Source organism: Hylobates moloch, unplaced genomic scaffold (assembly GCF_009828535.3).
Source record: "Hylobates moloch isolate HMO894 unplaced genomic scaffold, HMol_V3 SCAFFOLD_1, whole genome shotgun sequence".
NCBI lineage: Eukaryota > Metazoa > Chordata > Mammalia > Primates > Hylobatidae > Hylobates > Hylobates moloch.
This window is the reverse complement of record NW_026652276.1, coordinates 83,109,236-83,129,030: the sequence shown is the minus strand read 5'-3', so window position 1 is coordinate 83,129,030 and position 19,795 is coordinate 83,109,236. Positions and strand designations below refer to the sequence as shown.

The following is a 19,795-nucleotide window of genomic DNA, read 5'->3' as shown; positions in this document are numbered from 1 at the left end:
TCATCTTAGTACAATCCTAAATCAGTTCTTATTGAAAATAATGCAGTAGCCTTCCAAGAGGTCTCTCTGCTTCTCTTTCCTTCAATACTGTTTCTACCAAGAGTAATCCTGTTTTTTTTTTTAAAGCAGTACTCTTTTTAATATAAAAATCTGATCCCACCACTCCCCTACTTAAAATCTGTCAGTGTTTCTATATCACTTGTATGATAAAATCCCAGGTCTTCTGCTAGGCATAACAAGGTCTATTTAACAGGCCTCTGGTTTCTTTGGTCTCCTTTTCTACTCTCTACTCACACATTAGGGGACTAAACTTCTTGCCATTCCCAAATACACCACTGTCTCCTCCTGCATCCATACTATGTTTTTGGTGCATGACGTTTGTTCTCCCTCAAATGCCCTGCCCTTATTCTCTGCCTTACTCCTACATACACTCTAGGTCTCAGCTCATGTGTAACTTCTTCTAAGGAACCGTTCCGACTCACAAGGAAGTCTTAGGTCCTTTCTTGTTAATCTTGTGTATTCCCTAATTAAGTCACTTATAACATTGTACTATATAACAATTTTTTATTTTTTTATCTGCCTTCTTCTTCTTCTTCTTTTTTTTTTTTGAGATGGAGTTTCACTCTTGTTGCCCAGGCTGGAGTGCAATGGTGCGATCTCAGCTCACTGCAACCTCCCCCTCCCAGGTTCAAGCAATTCTCCTGCCTCAGCCTCCCAAGTAGCTGGAATTACAGGTGCCTGCCACCACGCCTGGCTAATTTTTTGTATTTTTAGTAGAGACAGGGTTTCACCACTTTGTCCAGGCTGGTCTCAAACTCCTGACCTCAGGTAATCCACCTGCCTCGGCCTCCCAAAGTGCTGGGATTACAGGTGTGAGCCACTGCACCTGGCTGATATCTGGCTTCTTTTGGCAAATCAGAAAATCTCTTCAAAAGTTTCCACAAAGTAGTGATTGAATAAAATATACCAAACGTCTATATTTTGCTTTAATGTTTTCTGAATATACTGTAAACTTAGTAAGGCAAAAGCATTAATATTGATTAGTATATTTATCCTAACATTAAATAAACATGACTTGCAAAGAATATTATACAAATTCTTCTGATGAGAGATGCATGTTGGCACTTAGGCCTCTTAATTTTAATAAAGTGTTGAAACCTTAAACATTTTTTTTTAAGAGATGAGGGTCTTACCATGTTGCCCAGGCCTGAGTGCAGTGGCTATTCACAGGCAGACCCTAGTGCACTTCAGCCTCTAACTCCTGGCCTCAAGCGATCCTCCTGCCTCAGCTTCCTGTGTAGTTGAGACTATAGGCACATAGCACTCTGTCCAGATTGAACCTTAAAATTTAACTTGCCATCCGAGAAATCTATTTGTGCCAATAAACTCCGCTTTTCCATATTTATATCAAACTTCTCAAATTCACTAAAGGCAGGGAGTTAGGCATCACTAGTTTATTTGTGTAAGCTGATTTTATTTTACTAAAAACACATCAATACCTTGGGATTAATTGAGTCACATTTGGTTTATCGGTCCCATATTGAACATCCTTCTCTCTTAAGACATATATTGGAATCTCATAAAAGGCAAATAGGGTTCTACTCAGCTTAAACAGTAAGATAATTTTCATATAAATATGAAATACTATATACAAATACATAAAAACACAAGTCCAGAACATTCCTTTAGCTATCAAAGTACTACAGGAATTTATTTGGTTCTCTAGTTCAATCTGTATATATAAGCTATATTTTAAACAAAGGTGCAGAGAGCAATTATCTTTCACAGTCTGCCTTAGATGATAGAACTTAATTTGTAAAGCTACATATTTATTATATAATCATGCTCAACTGATTTTAATCTTGATGGACAAAGAATAACATTATGAAAATGACTTATGCAATATCTTCAGATAAAAGTAATAAGCCCACTGTAAATGGAGGTGGTCATATACTTAGAGAAAACTTGACCAATAAAAATCTTAATTTAGAAAACAGTGAAGCAAAGAAGTATATGTAATTTCATAGAAGAGAATTCCAGCAGAGTGTCATCTCGTAGTTTTTCAAGTATTTTCTGAGTGTAAAATGAATTTTTTACTTCACAAACAAGTTTACCATACAATTCCTTTAATGTAATGATTCACAAGCCTGGCTGCATATTAGAAACACATGCGGGATCTTAAATATATATAAATCTATGACAAGGCCCATCTCCAGATCAATTATATCAGAATCTCTGGGGGTGGGGATGTAAGCATTAACAGGTTGGAAAGCCCTCCAGAAGATTCCAAGGTTAAGAATCACTGCCACAGAGCTTTTATAAGCTTCACTATTGCTAGATTACGTCAATTTTGAAGTTCAAATGAAAATAATAACTAACATTCACTGTCTTGTTGGCCCAGTACTTAATATTAAAGATGCTATAAGACTCACTAAAACAAACAAAAATTTAAAAAGAAAGAAAATATCTGCTAATATAAGGGAATGTGAAAATATCTGCTAATATAAAGAATGGGAAAAATATACAGATAGCTTGGATGAAAAGGTCCCATAAGAAGGTGGCAAGAATATAGAATTCATCATCATCTTAAGCCCCAAAAGCCAAGTAGGAAAATAAAAAGAGAACAATTCATACAAGTAACAGTAGGTATGTGTATAAGGCAGCTTCTATAACCTGAAACTGACAATGAAAGACTTGAAAAACAATTGGCTTTACTGCTGAGGCTCTGAATAGTTACACATTGGCAAGCTAAGCATATAATACATTATAAACTATCTACCCTGTGTCCAGATGAGCACTCAGGATGAGAGGTGACAAGGACAGTTGTGAGAACTCCCAGCTATCCTCCTGTCAACAATGACGGAGAATCTGAAACATGGATCTCTCCTTTCCAAGAGTCTTCTGCCCCTCCCAAAAAAACTCTTGTAAGGGCTGGCTGGCAACTTTACTATAACTAGAGTAAGCATATGGAAAGGTGGTAGCAGGACCTCCACCCCTCCAAAAAAATTTCTACAAGGACATGTGACTACCTGGGTAAGGCTCTCTACCCATGAATCCCTTGCTAGGTAATCCTTACCATGGTCTATTGCTTCTTGAGGCTCTACCTCACCTATATCCAGAGCGAGCCAGGATGACACGAGGGAAACTGGACCTAGCAATGGAACCTACGGACCCAGCTATCCAGGAGATCTGAGCTGTAATATGCTGTATTACACTAGGATAAATGAATATCCACAAAGTTCCACTTCAACATCATGTCTAAGGAATGATTAACAAGCAGATTTGAACATACAGATACTTATTAGGAAAAAAAAAGAAAAGCTTCCAGAAAGGGATGATGTAGACTTCTATTAGCTGCTTAGATGGAGGAATATTTCCTGGTACTTGGGCAGTAACTCCACAAAGAACCAGATCGAGGCCGGGCGCGGTGGCTCACGCTTGTAATCCCAGCACTTTGGGAGACCAAGGCGGGCGGATCATGAGGTCAGGAGATCGAGACCACGGTGAAACCCCGTCTCTACTAAAAATACAAAAAAAATTAGCCGGGCGTGGTGGCGGGCGCCTGTAGTCCCAGCTACTCGGAGAGGCTGAGGCAGGAGAATGGCATGAACCCGGGAGGCGGAGCTTGCAGTGAGCCGAGATCGCACCACTGCACTCCAGCCTGGGCGACAGAGCGAGACTCCGTCTCAAAAAAAAAAAAAAAAGAACCAGATCGGCCCAGTCCAGAAAAACTCCAAACTTTCAGGAAGAATACTATGAATACTTCAGGCACAGCTTAGAAAAGCTTAGAAAAAAAAGCCTGCGTTTCAGAAACTGTGTTATCTGTAAGAATACAGGACCAACAAGGGAAACACCATTACCATAATGTCTTTTCTCCTCTCAATTTTTAACCCTGAAAACTTTCCTTTTGGGGTCACAAACAAATAATAGAGAGTACTGAGTTCTTTTCAACCCCCAGTAATTTGTGTCCTAGAGTGAAAGGAGGATAAGAAAGAGGAAAAGAGAAAGAGTAATTCAAGCGAGAGTATCTAACAAGCAAGATAAACTATCCAAAGAGGTCAGAGTCTGAAAACTGGCACTACTGGTGGGACTGATGAATAATCCATCACTCACACACAAATCTCTTGTTCAGTGTCAGGTGTAATACTTTGTGGAACAGGTCAACATGAAAGTAATGGTACTTCTACTAAGTTATCTAAACTATAATTATAAAAGTTTTAGATTCATGGGGCCCCAAAATAAAGTCTGGTATAATTACAAATCAAGGCCTTCTGAAAAATGCTTAGATGGTCATCAAAGAGAGATTAGATGGCTGCAAAGAAGAGCTAAATGGTTTTGAGAACAAAAAACTTGAGATTTCCTGTGTAAAATATAGCCTGATACATTCAACAGAAGTACAAAACTTGAAGAAATAGGCTCCAGAAAAAGTTTATTAGGCAACAGATCAACAGCTGATTTAGTAATGAAAGTTAGGCTTCAAACAACTATGAGAGTGGGGAGGTTAAAAAAAAAATCTGAACAATTATATCTAGAAAGAATATTAATTCCAAGTTTTGGGTGAAAACTAAAAGTTGGAAAGGTGTTTCTTTGAAGAGAAAAGCAGTGGTCTCCCTAAAAAAATTTCATTTGAATTTCACATATACTAGAGGTCCAGAAAGTTCTAAGGCATTAAGGGTTTTTGAATGTGTGTCTGCTTGTTTATAAGGGATTAATATGACTTCGGAAAATTAGATGTATTTTTCAATCAATGCACTAAGATATTAGATCTAGGATTCATCACAATCTTCCTACCATGAGAAGTAATCTAAATTGAATAACAAAAAAACTTTAAAATAAGAAAATGAGAAGGGACAAAGTGGGTAAGGGTTATACTAAAGGTATGATTACTTTTAAAAAGAAGGAACTTAAACGTTTTAAAAAAGGAGGTTCAAAAGAGACCATGTTGTTTCAAAATGGAAGTAGAGACGTTTTGAAATAAAAATAACAGCACTATATAATTTACTTATTTATTTATTTAGACAGAGTCTCCCTCTGTCGCCCAGGTGGGAGTGCAAGTGGCATGATCTCAGCTTGCCACAACCTCCACCTCCCGGTTCAAGTGATTCTTGTGCCTCAGTTTCCCAATTAGCTGGGATTACAGACATGCGCCACCACGCCCAGGTAATTTTTGTATTTTTAGCAGAGATGGGGTTTCTTCATGTTGGCCAGGCCTGTCTCGAACTCTTGGTCTCAAGCAATCTACCCGCCTTGGCCTCCCAAAGTGTTGTGATCACAGGTGTGAGCCACAACGCCTGGCCTATCTATCTGATTTCAAATATGGGCTATTATACAGCGTCATAAATAGAACTTCCATCACAAGTTCAGCAGGTTCCTTGAAATGAAAGTTGGCTTTGACATTTTCTTATCCTCTTTAAATTTTCTATTTCACTTAATTTTTAGTCACAGTGACTCCTTACTTTCTTGCCAGATCAGCAATGTCAAACTAAAAACATTTAAACTACTTATCTAATTATTGAATTTGTATTCTGTAAGTTATTCAGTTTGTTACAATTATATGCTCTATAGATTATTGAAATTTTGCTTTTAACCAAGTGGAAACTTATTTCCCAAAAGATTTCTCCAAGTCTAACTTTTGTTAATGATTTAAACACCCTATAATCTCATTCCCAGTTCCTACTTAAGATTCAAATTCATATTAAGGCAAATTGCCTCAGAGGTTTGCCAAAAGAAAAAAAAAATTCCATGAGCTATCCATGCCAATTTCTTCAAAATTGCTGGCTATTTCAATCTCCCTATGCATTACATACTCTCATGTATACCCCCGATGAGAAATTTAAAGAAAACTTCCAATTAGTTTTCCTTTTATTTCCAGAAATTACTCTCTGATGTCCTAAATAATACTCTCATCAGGATGACCCATTATATATGTTATTACCATTTATTTCCTTATTGAATCCACAAGTGGTAATTCATTACTGTTTGTGGGTTTGTGATATTATAGATCCCTCTCAGGGAAACTTGTAATTAGGTCAAAGTTTCCCTATTTTAATATTGCTCCCCATTTCCTCACTCTTGTAACCTTATCAAGCCAGTGAAATAATCCCTGCCTTTTGGCTTAGTGGTCCCTCACTGATCTATGAAAAGATAGGTAAACAGTGTTCTCCTAATCCATATTGAATTCCAGAATTTATACTTGTAAGAGTGATCTCAAAAATGCTGAATGAAATCACTATAGTCCTCTCACTTATAACATATAAAATATTAATATATATCAAGGAAAATAAATTGACTAAAAAGAATATATTGGAAACACTTTCCAGTCAGATATAATTCAGTGATTTTATATTATAATGCAAAAAAGGCAACTAATAGATATCTTAAAAATAGGCAGAAATACACTTTTAATTCTAATTACTTGTGGAAACATCCTTTTATAACATTGTTCCTAGGGACTAAGAAATTCAAACTCAATGACCACGTTCTAGAAAACATTACAAAACTGGGGTTACATACAACCAGAAGGCTTATTTTTTAAAAATTCACTTTAAGAGGTGGCTATTTACACATACATATGTTTTCACACATAACATACATGGCTTTTTTTCTCTCTTTTAAGAAAAATATCCCGTATGTGCTGAAGCCAGTATTCATTCAGCCTAATCTTTTCCATTCACTATACAGTGTAACAGAATAAAATCAATGCTTGATTCAGCTATCTGGAAACAGTTTCGTGGTTCCTCCAAAAAGTTAATGTAAAATTACTACATGAATTGAAAATAGAGACTTGAAAACATACTTGTACACCTATATCCCTCAAAAGATGAATGAATAAACAAATGTGATATACATATATACATATTTATATAATTTTATATGTATTTGCATATATGTACAAACATATGTATATGTACATTTGTATATATGTACAAATATATGGGTGTGTATACACAAATATATGTACACATGTACATGTATATATGAACAATTGTGTATATATGTACATATATACATACAAGTGTTTATGTATACATGTACATGTGTATGTATATATGTACATATATACATATATCTATAAAATTGAACTATAAAAGGAAATGAAGTTGTGCTACATGCTATAACATAGATGAACCCTGAAAACTCTAAAGTGAGATAAGCCCAACCCAAAAAAGGACAAATATTGTATGATTCCACTTATGAAAAATATGTAGAAGAGGAAAATTTGCAGAGATGGAAAGCAGATTAGAGGTTACTAGGAGATGGGGGATGGTGAGGGAAATGGGGAGTTACTGCTTTTTTTTATTTTCAAATTTTTTTTGAGACAGGGTCTCACTCTGTCACCCAGGCTGGAGTGCAGCGGTGCAACCACAGTTTACTGCAGCCTCAACCTCCTGTGCTCGAGGCTTGAGTAGCTGGGACTACAGGCATGTGACACCATGCCCAGCTATTTTATTTTATTTTTGTAGAGCAGAGGTCTCACTACATTGCCCAGGCTGGCCTTGAACTCCTGGTCTCAAGTGATACTCCCGTCTCAGCCTCCCAAAGTGCTGGGATTCAGGCATGAGCCACTGCATCTGACCAGGAGTTATTATTACTTAATGGTTACAGAGTTTCTATTTGGCATGATGAAAAAATTTTGGAAATAGACAGTAATGATGATTGTACAGCACTGTGAATGTAATTAAGACCACTGAATTGTGTAGATAAAAATGGTTAAAATGACAAATTTTATGTTATAGATATTTTACTGCAATGTAAAAAAAAATGTAATATACCAAAATCCATTAAACTATATACTTTAAATGGGAGAACTGTATGGTATGTGAATTATATCTCAAAAAAGCTATTTGTAAAAATTAATGTTTGAAGTCCTTCTTCAGTGCTTGAAGATACTGTTCTAGTTCCTTTTCCTTAAAGGAGGCTTTCCTGGTCATTCCAACGACCCCTCTCTTACTGTCAACTCATAATATTTTACTTACATATCACTCATTAAGCAATTAATCTTATGCTCCTTTTGACATCTCTGGTGTTTTTTAATTACTGTAACGCATTTAATATTTGATTACGCTTTGCTTGTAAAACTAGGTTAGTTGCTCAAATTATCAAATCAAGACTCATTTAATATTTGTTTGTACTTTATTTACCAAAATAGATTAGTAATAGCGCAGATTGTCAAATCAGGACCCAGTAGCCCTCTATGTCTTCAAATCATCAAAAAATATTCAATTTTATATTTGCACAAATACATTAAATTTTAATAATGTTAAGACAAACTATTCCAGAAAAAATTAATCAGAATACTCATTCTCTGGACACTTCTTTCTTTCTTTTTTGAGATGGAGTTTTGCTCTTGTCACCCAGGCTGGAGTGCAATGGTGCAATCTCAGCTCACTGCAACCTCTGCCTCCTGGGTTCAAGTGATTCTCCTGACTCAGCCTCCCAAGTAGCTGGGATTACAGGCACCCGACACCACGCCCAGCTAATTTTTTGTATTTTTAGTAGAGATGGGGTTTCACCACATTGGCAAGGCTGGTCTCGAACTCCTGAACTTAGGTGATCCACCTGCTTTGGCCTCCCAAAGTGCTGGGACTACAGGTGTGAGGTGTGGCGCCCAGCCTCTCTGGTCATTGCAATTTATAAAGGATATAACAGATTTAGTTCAGTATAATTATTTAAAAATAGGCAATAATAAAATACTTTGAACAGAAATTTTTTTCTGATCAACCAGTCATTTCTTTTTCCCCAACTGAATCAAAGACATTGTCCAAATAAAATAAATTTTAAAACTAAGTGATACACAAATATTTAACATAACACTACTATTTTTATGACTAACTAGAAACGCTCAGGAAATATAATTCTAATCATAAGCAGAATTAATTAAAATATGAAATTACATAGATAACTTAGTTAAAATAAAGAATGTTGTAGGGGTCAAACAATATTTTTGTTTACTTAAATAATCTGTTTAATGATTACAGTGACCATAAAATAAGTTATACTTAAAGAAGTCTCTAAGTTATGATAATAAAAGAAAAACTTTAGAGAAAGGTATAGGAAGAATGAATACATCTTTTTTGTTCCTTTGAAAAAATAGCATAAAATTTTGAGAAATGTATCAAAACAGCAGACTTAGTGTAAAGTCATATATTTATAGAACAGAAATATATAGACAATGTAAAGTTTCTACCTATTCCCTTAGTATATACTTAAAATGATCATTGAGACTCATATCCTATTTTAATCTACAACAGGTTTTTTAAAAAACTGGTATTTCTATATGTTTGACATGGCTTTGTAAAAATATTTCTTTCTTGCAGTTTGTCTGAATGACTTGCTCTTAAGTATCTTTAAAAATATCATAAATGTAAACAGTATTAACTCACATGAAATAACTTCTATTTCGATCCAGAAGGCAAAAGGTTTAATTTTTTAAAATATGGCATTGTCACCTCAAAAGTAAGTATGTTTCAAAGAACAACTACATTTTTATTCCCTACTGAAGTTGAACAACTTACGTTCACTTTTACAATGAAAATACCCAGTGGCATCTTAGAGATTACCGGTTTTCCAGTAAGAAACATAGCTATTTAGCAAATTCACTTGCCTAAAAAACAGCCAAAAAAGGAAAAGAAATAAAGATGGTCTCCAAGCTGATAAAATGTGTGGATTAAAACTCATTCTTCATTATTTAGAATGTCTTTGTGCCCTTAATCTTGTCTTTTATAATTTAAACATGATTCCAACAAGCTTGGGTTCATTCCCAAGGTCACAGTATAGTACAAACAAAAAGATGATGATAATAGCAGCTGTAATTTTCTAAGCACTTATTAAGCACTATACACAGGGATGGGAACCAGGAGTAGAGGGTGTCTATAATAGGTAACTATACTGAAAGCTCTGTAGTTATTCAAAGAACAACAAATGGTTTGACTCCTTGATCAAGAATCTAAAAACCTTATGTCCCAAGGGTATCACTGTGTTACACTACAGAATGATAACTAACATTTAAAAAAGACAACTCCTTGTGACCTCAAACAAAAGTCTAAAAAATTTTTAATTTTAGCATCATACATTTTTAAAATAAGGAGTATGGTCAATGGAATCTAAAGACCTGGATTTGAATCCAGGCCTATCACCTAATCTACCAATGACCTTAGGGAATATTAATCTCCCTCATACTCAGTTTCTCCAAATGTAAAGCAGAAATACTATTTACCTTACAGTACTAAGGTGAGAATCAACATTTGTAAAAGCAGATAGTACAATTCATGAAAACAGCAGTCAGTAAAATACTCTTAAAACTTGACTACCCAGAATAATTTTGTTCTTTGAAATATTTTTACTACTTTTTAAATGTTTTTACTTATTAGATATTTAGATGTTACTTTCATTAGTAAATATGTAAAGCAGATAATGCCAAGATTCATTCAAGTATATAGCAAATGCTCTCAAATTTCACTATAAACTATCTGTTAGACTAGGTAAGTCCAATTCATTCTTCAGTCTCAATTTGGGTTGTACCCACTCTGTAAAGCCTTCTCACATCTCCACTTGCATATCTAATAAACATTTTGGTCTACCACATCCAAAGCCAAAGTCCTGATTCTTCATCCTCATCCCAAACCTTCTCTACCTGAAATTCTTCCCTATGTCACAGCTGATGGCAACACCATCCTTCCAGCTGTCAAAACCCTTAAAATCATCTTTTCTCCTCTTTCCTTGTATCTCACATACAGCCCAACCAGACATCTTTTTGGTTGTACCTCAAAAACATCCAGAATTTAACTGCTACTAGGCCACTACCTTCTCTCATTTAGATTACTCTAAGAACCTTCTAACTGGTGGTCCATGACTCCTTACATATAGTCTATTCTAAACACAGCAGCTGGAGTGATCCTTTTTAAAAATACTGAAAGCCCTGGAGTGGCTCCTCAAAGTCCCCACTGAGGCCCTACATGAATAACCCACTCACTTCCTTTGACAATCCCTCCTCTTACTCTCTCTCTCCATACCCATACTCATCAATGACAACCATTCATTTCCCTGAGCAACCAGTCATGCTCCTGCCTCATGCCCTCTGCCTGGAAGACTTTCCAAAGGTATCCACATAGCTAACTTCCTTAATCTTTCCTCAACATCATCTTCTTTGTGAATCCTTCCTCAGCCCCTGAATCCCATCACCACCTAACCTTCATATCCTGCTCCTTTTTCTTAACTTCATAACATTTGTCATCTTCTAAAATGCTATGCAGTTTACTTATTTATTATTATTAATCTCCACTCCTACTATATGTGCCACAAAAGCAGAGACCTTTGAAAGTTTCATTTACTGATATTTCCCATGTACCTAGAACACCACACAAATATGCAAATTAAATATGGAAATAAAACAATACATTGGATATCTCTCCTTTGTGTCACCTTTAGCATCCTGTACTGACCTATATTTTATCAGTTATCACATTGTACTGTTAACAGCTTATTAATTTTCTGCCTCTTCCAATAGACTGCAGGCTCCTTGAGACAAGGGATTTTGTATTGCTTTATAATGCTATTGCCTGTAATTCCTTAAAGTGCCTGATACTTAGGCATTCCATAATATTTGATAAATTAATAAAAAAAAAACCATCCAAATCAAGTGTGTAAGCACCTTTACTATCTCCAAAATATAAACACAGTGGTTAAGGGTATGACACTGGAGACTGTTCTGGATTCTGAATTGTGTTAGTGTTTTCAGTCTGGCTCTGGTATTTACTGGCTAAGGACCTTAATCAAATTATTTAAATTCTCTACAATTACTTCCTCACTGATAAAAATGGGAGTAATAATGGTACCTCCACCTCATGTGATTATCATGAATATTAAATGACAATAGAATTAGCCCAGAGGTTTGCATATAGTAAGTATTCAATAAATGACATAAATTACTTGTCATTATAAATTAAAATAGAGGCACTATTATAACTTTTACTTTGATAACTTGACAAAGCTAGAATACTCACAAACTTAACCTTTAGAATCTCCTCAGAATATGCCAGTAATTTATATCAAAAATTACTGAGTTACCTAAAATAACCCTGATAAGCATTATGTGAAAGAAACTGCCTTAATTCTTTCAACAAAAGTAGGATTCTATTTACATTATCCCATTTTTTAACTTTCCTAGATGTTAGGTTCTATAACATTCTTAAGTAACTACTTTTGATTTTTCATAATCTTATGTTTTCTTTTTATATAATCAACATACTTAATACTACAGTTTAAAAATTAAACATCTTACTATGTAGATCACCTACACTTTTATGTCCATAATATATACATACATACATTCTTCCCTCTAATCAGAACAATTTTACTTCCAGAAATAAGACTTTTGAGAAAAAGTTAAATAATTTTAAGTATATTTGTCATTCTTTACTAAATTACCTTTAAGCTTTCTACTTCCTATTTTAGTCATGTATCCAACAACATGTATATTCCTCATGTATATTCCTTTGGTAATATTATATTAAAGACTGAGCAAAACTAAGAGTTCTGTTCCAAATTAAAAAGCCAATGTAATGGTGTTTCTTTTAAAGCCACAAATTTTAAAAAATTATTTCTCTGTCTATTGTTACTGCTAATGTTTTCCTATATGCACAGTCAGTTCTCCATTTTATAAAATACTTGTGAAATTCATTTCCTTTGTAGTTTGTAACACTATAAAGAAATAAACAAACATACACATTTTACTTAAGCACTCACACAGACAGTAGACAAGAAAACTGAGGTAAGCAGTTTAAATGATTGTCCCAAGACCACAGATGGAGTGATGGCCAGATTTAGGATTAAAACTAAGAAGCTCATTATTCCCTTCTTATATTCTGAATACTTAACATTGTTTTTATATCATAAGGATCTCTTTGCTAATTTAAGAATAAGTTAATTTCATAATTAAAATTATTGAGATATTTTGAGAATATATATAAATAGAATTATGAAATTTATTAAATCAAGATAAAATTAGTTTATCCAAAGTCTCTGAAAAAAAAATCTTTTTACACGTTATTTTTAAAATTTTGTTTAGAGTGGCAAGAAAGTGGCAGCTTAATATCATTTATCATTTCAATGTCTTTATTTAATAAAGCTAATTTCTTTAACCAAAACCTACAGTATGTGTATGAGCTGGCTGGATTTAAGATACCAAACAGAAATACTTCTTCATTTTAAAAAATCCTCCAAACTTAAACAGTAGTTTCGACTCTAATTGTAAACTTTAACTTCAGGATATATTTATAAGAGATCTATCTATGAAAAAACAATGTTAAAAAGTAAAGAAAACACCAAATACCCTTGCATTTACAGGAGAAAAAGACATAGAGTATAACATTAACAGCTTACTGTGGAGAGTGGGTTTAATCAGGAAGTAGCCATTATCCTTTCGATTCAGAGCAGTGACAGCACTCCAAAACAACAAGCCGTGATATTTTTCAGTTAAAAGGCATGAAAGAATACCTACTATTGTGTCCTAGCTTTGCTGACCCCAAGGGTCAGCATATGTCTTTTATCAAAAGCTAACATGAAAACACAATCCAAGTAAGCATTTACAATGCTCTATTTGTTGAAACACCTAAAATCTACCTAACACAACCTCTCTCTCTCTCTCTCAGTTACTCACAAAACATGGCTGTCTTATTCAGAGATTAGCAATTATTGTAATGAGATACTGTCGGAGAGGGTCAAATAGTACTTCCTGCAGTTTACACATCTTGATTTCCTGGTAAACAAACTGAAAGGCAGGTGGAGCACTTAGATCACCAGCAAACGTGAATGCTCACGTGATAAAAATAAGCCAGGTAAGGCTGATGTCTCAAGTAATCGTTCTTTTCTTAATTTTATTAATGTCAAACAGACAATAAAGAGAAGAGGCCTTTCTTCCTTTTTAAAGAAGGGTTTATTCCTCACATAAACTCACATGATAGGAATGTTTGAAAACTGGCACTGTTTAAAAGCAGGTTTCAAAAATCACTTCTGGCAAATAAACTATAAAAACAAAGCAATGCTAACAAATAAGAATAACTGCTCAAAAACTTGCTAAAAATAAAAGTCTTTAAATTTCAGCTGCTACAACAAAGTACATAAAATAAATTTCTGAGTTATAATAAAAGACCAAAATTAATTGTTTTGTGGTCAAAGCATAAGTCTATTTTTTTATTTGGACAACTTCCTGCAAAATAAGACTGCTTTATAATTTATGTGGCAGTCTTTGAAAAAAAATGCCTATGATCAGAAAGTTTACATAATTTGAAACTATTCTCTACATCATTTTAAACTCATATATCAAAAAGAAAACAAAACAAAATATTTAACCTGTGAGCATTTTTTAAAAACATTGTTAGCTTGAAAACTAAGTCTCTTTGTCCATAGTTTTTTATCCCCCCAAATTGCTGTTTTTTCACTCTCTGAAATTTTTAGTATAGTTTGATGAGGGAAGATTTAAATTAGCCATGGGTATGAAACAAACAAAAAACCCAATTCCATCAAAATGATAAACTAATTTACTACTTTAAAAAAATCTAGATAATTCTGTAAATCCACAAAATTTGCATTTATCTTTAAAATTCTACATTTACTAAGGCCATGCATCAATATCCTAACTGTTATGAACACAGTAAGATTTAATTTTAATGCAAAAAGCTCTTAAGACCCCTTTACAACAATATAATCATGTTAAGATATTAAAATTATACTACTTAAATTAGGTTTGTATTTATTTATTTTGCAAAATAAAGTTCTAATGTATACTGAAATAGAACAAAACAGAATGATAATAAATAACAAAAAGAACACCCAGGAGAGAAGACTGTGCCAAGGGTATAGAATCTCAGAACAGGTATCATTACATATATGTAATATGTCATTTCAAGGAGTATGTATTCGGTATTGAGCCACATTAGTGCAAGTTGCTAACATCACTAATCATCACCTTTACTACAATGACACATGAAATAGCAAATTTTCAAAAAACTACAACTATGAAGTTAACATTTCCAGCTGAATTTCTTGGTCACATTAACATTAAATAATTTAAAAACCATAGTAGTCACATGGAATGCAAAACACAGTTCTTATTTCCTTTATAGAAAATTTGAGATGTAATTCCTACCACATAAGTAGCTTTGAGTATGTAATTCATACACCAAAACAAAACAAAATTTTAAATCAGAAAATTATTTCAATTGTTTCAACGATTTATGACCATCTTAGTTTCCTATAATGTGTCCAATCTAGAGCACGATGAAATGAAAACATAAAGAGGTATAGCAAATAAATTTGATATTTGGTTTCACTGAAGGTGGTTTTTATCAAGAGGCAGTAACTTTTGATATTATGAGTTTACAATCCAGTTAAAAGGTAAGGAACAAAAACCAGTTAGAAAAAGACTTGCCCTCAGAGCTGACAAATGAGAAAAATATATCTTTTCCTTCTCTTGGGTATATTTCAGCCCTACTTGTCCTCTCAGGCATTCTTTAACTGGACCTGGTAGTGCTATACAGACAAAAAGCTTCAGAGTGAATTCCCCTGTCCTCTGCAAAGTCCAAGAAACCACAGAGCTAAGTCGTCCACATTAAGAACTATGTGCAAAATGAGGTGGGAAGGCAGAGGGAGAGACAAGAGGAGGAAGAAAGTTTCCGACTCTTTACTTGCTTGCCTTCTGCTACAATAAATAGGTGTTACATAATTATTTATATCCCATCTTATTCTAACATAATTTAAGATGACATACAAAACTATGAGTAGAAGAACAGAATGCCGTCTTTAAAACTAATATGAATAAAAGGGAAAATAAGAGGATATGAGAAAAATGAAAACAAGGTAAAGTTGGAACAAAGAAACACCTATCCTAAGGCCTTGCACAAGTCTATGATGTGGGTGGTTCAGTTCCTTAGCAATCAAAGTGGGAAACAAGATCAAATTACAAAATTCTCATTCTCTATAAGATGTAATTTACAAACAAGCTCCAAAGCATTCTCTAGGACTTAGAATTGAGAGAAGTTTTAAAAATAATTTTCAAAAATGCAACACTGGAGCATACAACGGTTTTCTCAATAGAATCTTTACAGCAATTAAAATAATAAATTTCACATAAAAGTTTCTTTTAACATTTCCTCAGTGCAAGCCAGAGTGATAACATAAGGAAAGATTCCCCAAAATAAGCCATCTTGCTAGGAAGTCTGCAATTCTTATCTGGATCTTTAAACATACACTAACAATTTCCAGAATCTTATGTTAAATTCCATTTTCAAATTCCAAATTCATATTCTATTTTCTAAAGTCAGGTTCTTATGCTAGCTGAGAGCATAAGGTCACATAAAATGAGATAACCAGGGTTCCAGCTCAGGCAAAAGATAAAACATTGGTAGGTAGGTCCAGACAACTATAAGGGACCTTTCTTCTTCTTCTTCTTTTTTTTTTTTGAGACGGAGTCTCGCTCTGTCGCCCAGGTTGGAGTGCAGCGGTGCGATCTCGGCTCACTGCAAGCTCCGCCTCCCGGGTTCACGCCATTCTTCTGCCTCAGCCTCTCCAGTAGCTGCGACTACAGGGACCCGCCACCACACCCAGCTAATTTCTTTTTGTAGTTTTAGTAGAGACGGGGCTTCACTGTGTTAGCCAGGACGGTCTCGATCTCCTGACCTCGTGATCCGCCTTCCTTGGCCTCCCAAAGTGCTGGGATTACAGGCGTGAGCCACCACGCCCGGCCAAGGGACCTTTCTTTTTAACTGAAATGAGTTCCTCTTTTCATTAGTGATCTTCCTTCCATGATCCTGCCCATTACAACAGCTGGGAGTCCAATCTATGATGATGTTTAATCCTCCCCAGTTTGGTATTTCTAACTATAGTAGATAAATGTGACTCTGTCTTCACATTCAGTTTGCATCAATTTAGATTCATATTTGCATACTTTTAGAACATTTACTTTTTGTTACTGGTGCAAGGGAAAGACAGCGAAATTGATATAAAGGAAATGTCCTCTTATTTTATTATACAAGAAAAAACAAGATCTACCACTGATGGCAAACGACATGCTACCATGGTATAGTATCCAGACTGAACACTAATAAAATGTAACAATGATGCATTCTGGTTTTCATGTCAGGTAAATAGGATGTAGCAAATCATATCTTCCTTACTACTGGGTTGGTCTGCTCTCTGCCTCCCAAAGATCCTAAATTTATGTCCTCCTGCCTCCCAGATTATGCTTATGTTGTTTCATATCTCTTCTCCTACCTCATTATCAGTTTAGGTCTCATCACTTGCAGGATGGCTCTCTCTCAGACTCTATTTGAAGGGCCCATAAAACCTTTATCTACATAATTTAGTTATATATTACTATATAATTATTTGGGGTTTCTCCTTACTAGATCTTGAAATTCCTTCTTTTATATTACCCCCCATGAATAACAAAATGCTCAACATGTAGCAAACACTCTAAATACAAATAAACAGTATAATGCATTAATAAACTGCTGTATATGTTTATAACAGCTCATGTTTGTTCAACATAACTAGGATACTTATTATGATTGCGCCAATTGAACCAGAAGGCAAATTTTTACCATACAGGTGATTTCTGCATGGTATACAATCAAACCATATTTAATCAAACCTTGGGCTTTTCTGTTTTCAAGCTTGTCAAAATAATTTCAGTTGTGAGATAACTTTTGAGAACACTACCAAAAACCAAATCTATTTTGTAAGCTACTGTCAAACCTCAAAATGATGAAGATTAAATGACAATTTTCATCCAATACAGTTTGATTCATATTTGAACTCACAACATAAAATTTATGAAGCTTATTACTTTATTACCATTCAAAGAATTCTTCCAATGTGTAGCCACTGAAATTTATTTCTGAACTTCCTATTTTATAAAAATTCAAATCTTAGTAATCTCAATATATAATTCTGCTATTGTAAAAGGTAGTAGTCTTTAGATTTGGCGTAATATATACACTCCCTTACCATACTTTCCTGCAATAAGGAAAACCACTCCCAATATTTAAAAATATGTTAGAAAACATACGCTGAAGTATCTCATATTATCAACAAATCAATCAAGATTCATTCTATTCATTAAAAAAGTTATAGGATAATTATCATGGTTACATTATTAACCACCTTATAATTGTTTACTCCAAAGAACAAAAGTAGGAAACATATCCATAATATAAATTGAAATGGCTTTTGAACAAATTTAACAACAAAAGAATATTATTCAATTTTCTTTCTTTTCCTTAAAAACAAAATGGAAAGAGTAAGCCAAAGACAGATACAGATGTATATATTTTCATTTATTGCAACATAATAGATACACACAGAGGCTGTGAGAATACAATATTCATTTTGCTGCAGAAGAACAGACATTGCATAACAATGAGATTTACTAATGAAATCAACCATCAACCTGAAATACGTATGTATTAAACCAAGACCTTAGTGTCATTTTCTTTTTGCATCGTTTGTTCTTTCTTTCATTTTTTTCCCGACCTTTTCAGTATTTTTGTCCTTTAGATTTTAGAACTTATGGGTGAAGCAAAATCAACTCTGTATTACAATGTATCGCTTTTTACTCATCACATTTATTTTTAATGTAAATTCCAATTGTTCTGCTTCTATCAGCACTATCAGTGTACCTTCAGAAAAAAGAAATCAATGGATGCCACCAGAAGAAACAAAGGAGGTTTATTTCTACAGATAATTGTTGGATCTCAGGTCCAAAAAATTTTTTATCAATATTTCACATAAATTCTATGTGAAAACTTTAATTGCAAGGCGAGTGCTTACTTATTTAATAAGAAATAAGAAAATAATAAATATATTTTAAAGTCACTTTTGTAATAATGTAATTTCCTCGACAATTTTGACTACTGATAATTATTAAATGAAATAATGTAGGGCTAATATAATCATTAAAATGAAAATTATTCTCAAGTTTTTAAAATAAAATAATACTTTTCCCTCAAAATCTTTTACTAACCTGGTCTGCAAATGTTGATTACCAATTAATATTTTCAAAAATAAGTAATGTTGGGAATTTTCTTAAAGATTTATGATTTAGTTACAATCTTCAATAAAAGCACAAGACTATGAAAGTATTTAATGTGATGTATCTTAAAGAAAAAATAAGTATTAATGTACCCCCAGAATCAATTTATATCCTTTTGAGTATAGGATATTTAACTAAAGAGCTATCTGTGCTATTGGTTATCCATTTACACAAATTAGGTTTTCAATTCACCTGTGCTACAGATAAAATTAACAGCCTACTCTCTGGTATACAATTGCTACTAATTCATAATAATAACAGCTTTAATAACAACAACAACAAAAAGCAGTACTTATACCAACTAAAACATCCAGAGTTAAACAGAAGATTAAGTTTCCTGTTATATTTTATACTACTTTAATGACTAACCTCAAATAATATCCTGCAAAAATAACCAAAGGCAGTATCAACTACAATTCTGTTAGAAATAAGTAAACATTTAGACATTCCTTATTAAATGTAAACTCTGAAAGTTGTCACTGACAGTCTAATAATTGTCAAGGCTATTTTTAAAACTTTGAAGAATGACTTGAAGCAAAAAACCACACAACCACAGAACAATCAATCAATCTAAACACAACAGATTTTCCTTTAAAAATTCAGAAATTTCTATTAAAATGTCAAAATATACATTAGACTGTAGAGAAACAGACACTTTAAAAGAGTATCTGTTCAATACCAAAAGCCTACTTTTACTAGTACAAAAAA

At 33.8% G+C, this 19,795-nt stretch overlaps 1 protein-coding gene across 4 annotated transcripts in view; it reads right to left on the bottom strand.

The window, feature by feature from the left end:
* Positions 1-19,795, bottom strand: part of BAZ2B (bromodomain adjacent to zinc finger domain 2B) — a 385,701-nt gene that overhangs the window by 211,210 nt on the left and 154,696 nt on the right. The window contains exon 1 of one of the 4 annotated variants that reach the window (XM_032755601.2): positions 13,381-13,629. The exons of the other annotated variants lie outside the window; for them this stretch is intronic. The gene's annotated coding sequence lies outside the window, so the exon portion shown is untranslated. Of the gene's footprint in view, positions 1-13,380; positions 13,630-19,795 lie in introns of those variants that run through there. 4 annotated transcript variants of the gene reach the window in all.